We start from the raw sequence: 6,032 nt of genomic DNA on the forward strand, positions 1-6,032 counted from the left end.
CCATGATAGAAGACTTTTTCCTGGCTAAGATTGCTTTTAGTGTCTTCTGCAGCTCCTCCTGCACTGGGATTCCTGATTCAGTTTGAAGAAGGAGCAAGTACAGATAAGAGGATGGCCCAGGCCAGACCTGCCAGGAACAAGGTTTTTGAGTCCACCAGGGGTCAAGGGCTTGGTGTAAGGTTGTGTGGCTAGGCATGGAATGTGCTTCCTTTTAAGAAAAGCAGACACTTAAATGTGAACTCTCCTCTGCAGTAAAGGGGTCTGGTGCATTTTCATCTTTGGTCCTTGACTGCTCTGAGCCTTCTACCCATCCCTGCACCACCTCCACTCATTAGGTACTTAAGTTGAAGAATCCTAGAGCACTTGGATCTCTGTTAGGAGGTCTGAATCACTCAGCCTTTGCTGGTGCCAATGTTGCAGGAGAAGCCAATTTTGACTCCATGTTAAAACTGTTTCTTTGACTTGCTTTTCATTGCTTTTGTTATTATAGTCATATATAATGACAAGCCCTTGACCCCTGGAGGACTCAAAAACCTTGTTCCTGACAGGTCTGGCCTGAGCCATCTTCTTATCTGTACTTGCTCTTTCTTCAAATTGATACATAAGCTTCCCTGATGGCTCAGTTGGTGAAGAGTCTGCCTGCAATGTCAGAGACCCAGGTTCGATCCTTGGGTGGGGAGGATCCCCTGGAGAAGGAAATGGCAATCTACTCGGGTATTGTTGCCTGGAGAATTCCATGGACAGAGGAGCCTGGTTGGCTGCAGTCCATTGGGTCCCAAAGAGTCGGACACTGAGTGACTAACACTTTCACTTTAAATGGCCTGCCTCAGACGACCCTGCCAAAGGACATTTGTTCAGATCACAGGGAGATAATCTGACTCTGTTGCCTGTGAAAAGAAGAGATTGACACATCGCTTCCAAAGGCTAGCCGTTCCCTGAGATGTTTTGCGAGACTGATGGCTCTTTTTGCTTTACTTCCTCATTGCCTCTCCCTCTCTATTCTGGCCTTTTGTTGTTTTTTAAAATTTTAATTGGAGGATAATTGCTTTACAATATTGTGCTGGTTTCTGCCATACATCAACATGAATCAGCCACAGGTATACATAAGTGCCCTCCCTCTTGAACCTTCCTCCCATTTCTCACCCCCATCTCACCCCTCTAGGTTGTCACAGAACACTGGATTGAGCTCCCTGTATCACACAGCAAATTCCCACTGGCTATCTATTTTACATATTGTTGTTGTTCAGTTACTAAGTCGTGTCCGACTCTTTGCAAATCCACCGGTTGCAGCACAGCCAGGCTTCCCTGTCCTTCACTATCTCCAGGAGTTTACTCAGACTCATGTTCATTGAGTCAGTGATGCATTCCAACCATCTCATCCTTTGTCAACCCCTTCCCCTCTTGCCCTCACTCTTTCCCAGCGTCAGGGTCTTTTCCAATGAGTCTGCGCTTTGCATCAGGTGACTGAAGTATTGGAGCTTTAGCTTCAGCATCAGTCCTTCCAATGAATGTTCAGGGTTGATTTCCTTTAGGATTGACTGGTTTGATCTCTTTGCTGTCCAAAGAAATCTCAAGAGTCTTCTTCAGCTGGCCGGGTTGTGGGCTGTCTAGGGGTGAGGGGATCGTGGGCTGGTGGCCCGGCCTGGGCGCATCCCGGCGGTGGCAGCGGCGGTGCCTGGATGGCCGAGCGCCTGAGCCTTCCTCGCCGGCCGGGGCCTGCCCTTGACCCGCCTCTCCCCTTGTCCCTTCCTTCCCCCGCCCTGTCCCCTTCTCCGCCCCCTGTCAACGGAGGGCGGGGCATCTGTGTTCCCGTCCCGCCTCCTGGGTTTGTTCCTCTCCCCCGGACCCGCCGGTGACGTTTCGCACAGGTGCGCGGAGGACGCGCTTGTGACTGGGGAGGGGGCGGCTGCGGGAGGAGGCGCTGGAAGGGGAGAGGGGGCACCCACTTCCTCCTGCTCGCCGGCTCCCTGGCCTGGGACCGCTTCCTGGTGTACTCACACCCGCCCCCCGGCGCGGCCACCCTCCGTCTCCTCTCCCCAGCACCCCCGCCTGACTCCGCGGGCGCACGCCCTCGCCCGGCACCGCCGGTCCGCTCGGCCCTCCGGGCCCACTCTCTAGCCGGCACCCTCGCCTCTCCCCCTACCCCGGGGCCAGGCTGGTTTCGGAAACTCCCTTACAGCAGCAGCAGGCTGGAGCTAGGAGAAAGCCGTCGGCAGTACTCTCACGTGGTTTTAAAACCCCCAAGGACAAAGGAAGAGCTGCATTCCGAAGTCCAGATAGCCCCCAGATTCCAAAATCTCCCTTAGAAAAAACACGGTATGATACATCCCTTGGTCTACTCACCAAGAAGTTCATTTAACTACTGAGCCAATCACCTGATGGGGGTCTCAGATCTGAACAAGGCAGGAGAGGTGCTGAAGGTGCAAGTAAAGGATTTATGACATCAACAAAGTCCTGGAAGGCATCCACCTCATTAAGAAGTCTGAAAACAACGTGCAGTGGATGGGCTGCAGTCTATCTGAGGACAGGGGCACACTGGCCTAGTATCAAGGCCTGTCAAAAGTGACCGAGCTCAGTCAGGAAGAGAAGAAATTAGATGAACTGATCCAAAGCTGCACCCTGGACCTCAAACGGCTAACGGAAGATTCAGAGAATCAAAGGTTAGCTTATGTTACATATCAGGATATTTGAAAAATTAGTGGCCTTAAAGACCAAACTGTTAATAGTTGTGAAAGCCCTTCCAGAAACATGACTTGAAGTGCCTGACCCAATAGAGAGCCTATAAATACATTTGGCAAGTACCCAAGGATCCATTGAGGTTTATTTGTGTCCAGAAGAGACTGAAACACACAGTCCAATGAAAGCAAACAGCCAGGCCACAAAGGGAATATCCCTAAGCCCACTTCCAAAGACTTGGCTTCAACCAACTCAGGACATAGTGATTGCTTGATTTCTATGACAAACCTTTCTCCTCTGGCCTCCCCCCGCCAACCTTTTACAGCAGACTGAGGACCAAATTCCTTCCAATCTAGAAGGACCATTTGTGAACTTACTGCCTCCCTTGCTCCAAGAGGACTATCTCCTAAGCCTCAAGGAGGAAGAAAGCATCAATGATCTCTTTGATGCTTACGATTTGAAAAGCGTCTGCTGGTGGAAGACTTTATGTGTAGTTGATATGTAGTTGTGAACTCCTTTTATAAACCAATGCCTTTTTATTATGAAACCAGAACATGTGTCATGCACTGTTGTCCCTTCCTCCTTTCTTCCTCCAAGATAGTATCTTGAAGTAAACTACAGATTTCAGAACGAAGCTGACATTTTAATGAATTAAAAACCAAACAAACAACTGCCTATGAATGCACAGTTACAGGCTCCCTTGGGAAAGCCCTGTCTTGCCCCAGGTTCCAAAATCTCCTGGGTGAGTCAACAAGTGAGAAAATGTGCAATCAGGTGTCTCTCATCCGTCCTCTGCCTCCCCCGCTCCTTCCCTCCTGGATTGGCTTGCTGTGTCTGAGGGATGATGGGCTGTAGAATGGGGTCTGGCCACCTGGCCCATTCAAAAGCAGCAATTTTCCTTAATAGCATTTCAAGTCGTGCCTTCCCCGCAGAATGCATGTCTTTGGGGTCTGCTAATTTGGGATGGAAACCGCAGGCACTGTAAACTTGAAGTCATGCAAAAGTATGAAATGGATTTCTTCAGCTCTTCTTAGGAATATTTAAATTACTCTCATATTCAGTTTAAGCCATGGACTGTGTGTACCACTCCGACGCCAAGAGATCTGCCACATCCTTTCAGATGAAGAAACTGTTCTCGAATATTCGTCCAGATACAGAGTTCTGCCCCTCTAAGCTGTTATGGAGTTTCCTGTCTCCATAAACCCCTCCCACTCTCTTGCCTGTGTCGGGGGGAGTTTGTTATTTCCTTGGGTCTGTCTTGTCACAACAAAAATTTGATGCAACAGAAGGACCAGTGTTACAGCTCCATGTTACAACTCAGTTTTGTTTAGAAAGTAAAGGAAAATACATCCTCCAGTTGTGAGGGCATGCCAACCCAAAAGACCCAAAGAGAAGAGAGGCCCCCCAGCCCAATTTTGGCTCCCCTTTTTATATGTTTTTTTCTCCTCCCCCTGAGCCTGCCCTATGTAAATTGGTCTAGCGTGGAGGGCTATTTGTTTTACCTGAGGTTCTCTCTCCGGTCTTCCGACCTTCCTTTGTTCTATTTTAGTGGGCTTTTCCCTTCCTTGTCTTTTAGCCACCTCCATTCTGGACTCCTTTTTCCTATTTTGACTACCTAACACCACCAATGTATTTGTAAGTTTGAAGTTTGTAGCCAGTGCCTACTTAGGAATTCTTTGTGGATTGTTTAAAATTTTTTTTTCTTCTTTTTTTAGCTGCCATTTAAGCATTCCTGTGGCACCCATCAATCATTTCAATATAATTGTTTACTTGGAAGCGGTTTCTCCTAATTCAAATTGTTTTAAGCAGAGGTAGAGAACCTCTACTGATCAGAGCATTTGTGATTTAAGGCTTAACAGCCTTGGGGAGAATCTTCACCCCGTCTCACTTTCTTCCCCAGGAGGGGGTGCTCGGAGCAAGTGGAGCTCGCTGACAGGGGGGCGGCCCATTGGAGAGAACCAGGTCAGATGACGTCACAGCCCCAAGGAGCAGCAGGTGTGGATGGATCCCTTTGTCCCTCGGGCTTCCCAGGCCCCCTGTGACTGGGGAAAGGGCTGTTATACTGCACTCAGGGAGACCACTTCTCAGGATGGGGTCGGATGGAGAGGTCTTTGGGGAGAAGGACATCCCCCATCATAAGTAGCATGCTATCAGTGACACTTAGCTTCAGCCCTTGAGAGGAGGGAGCTCCCACTGTGTTGGGGGCTACAGGAGTCCTGGCCAGAACTCCCTGTTTCCCCTTCCACTGTGAAGGAGCAGGTTGGAACAAGGAAAGCCGGGGCTGTAGAAAAAAATGTAGGGCAGGATGCCAGGGCATCTCCCACTTAACGCTTCAGGAATGGCATCCCAAGTTGGAGGCTTCCTGACAGCGGCAAAATCGTACCAGTTGAGTCCAAGAATGGCTTTCCCATTGGCCAGGGGGGAGATGGCCATCTCCCGTTGGGAATGTGGCAGAGCACCTCACATCCATTCCTTGGATGCTAATGACTGTGGGAATGAGGGAGTCATCTAAAAAATAAATAAATAAACCTCATCACAAAGAACAGTTGAGTTGAATCACTGTTGTGCCTGACACAGTGGGAGGCACATGGTAGGCACTCAGTTCAACAGGATGGGGGAAAAAATATACTGGGTTGGCCAAAACGTTCATTTGGGCTTTTCCATACCATCTTACGGAATATCCCTTACTTATATCCCTTAGAAAAGTACAAAACAAACTCACGAAAGCCCAGGCTGATGACAGGCACTCCCCTCAGTGCCATCAGATCCTGAGTCACAGTAGAGGCTTCAGGGACCTCTGCTCCTGCCTCTGGATTTTCCCCCGTCAGGCCCTGTACTGTATGCCACTCGAGCTGCAATTATGCCTCCTGACAGAGCTGTGCTGAAAACAGATAGCCCTGAACATAGGACTCCCTCATTCAGATTCCTGTTATGAATTGGAGCCTGTAAGCAGCACTCCAAGAGCTCAGCGCAGCTGTGGAGAACCCCCTGAGACAAGATACAGCTGATTGTGGGACCCCCACCATAACCTACTTGCAGGAGGAGGGGGCCTCCCCTCTCCTAGGTCCCTAGCCAGGTGCCAGGTGACGAAGGAGGTCACCCCTTCCCAGACCCCTAAGCTCCCTGTGGGCTCCTTAAGATTCCCTGAGTGAAGAGCAAGGAGAGTTCATAGACTTCAGAATGATTATCTCCACATTCATATGTGATCCAGCTCTTCACGCCTTAGTTGGGACATTCTGCTGAAGGAGGGGACTCAAGGGTTCACAACAGACCCAACATCAGCTTGTCGTCTTAGCCCTGACCAGCAGTTGGCTTGGACAGCATGTGTGTATAAACCCATGGGCAATCGATCGTCT

The 6,032-nt window shown here is 49.7% G+C and overlaps 1 pseudogene; it reads left to right on the forward strand.

The window, feature by feature from the left end:
* The first annotated feature begins 1,856 nt into the window (after positions 1-1,856).
* Positions 1,857-4,293, forward strand: LOC133251878 (transcription factor E2F3-like; annotated as a pseudogene).
* The last annotated feature ends 1,739 nt before the right edge of the window (positions 4,294-6,032 follow it).

The sequence above is a fragment of the Bos javanicus genome, chromosome 7 (genome assembly GCF_032452875.1).
Source record: "Bos javanicus breed banteng chromosome 7, ARS-OSU_banteng_1.0, whole genome shotgun sequence".
In the NCBI taxonomy this organism is placed as follows: Eukaryota; Metazoa; Chordata; class Mammalia; order Artiodactyla; family Bovidae; genus Bos; species Bos javanicus.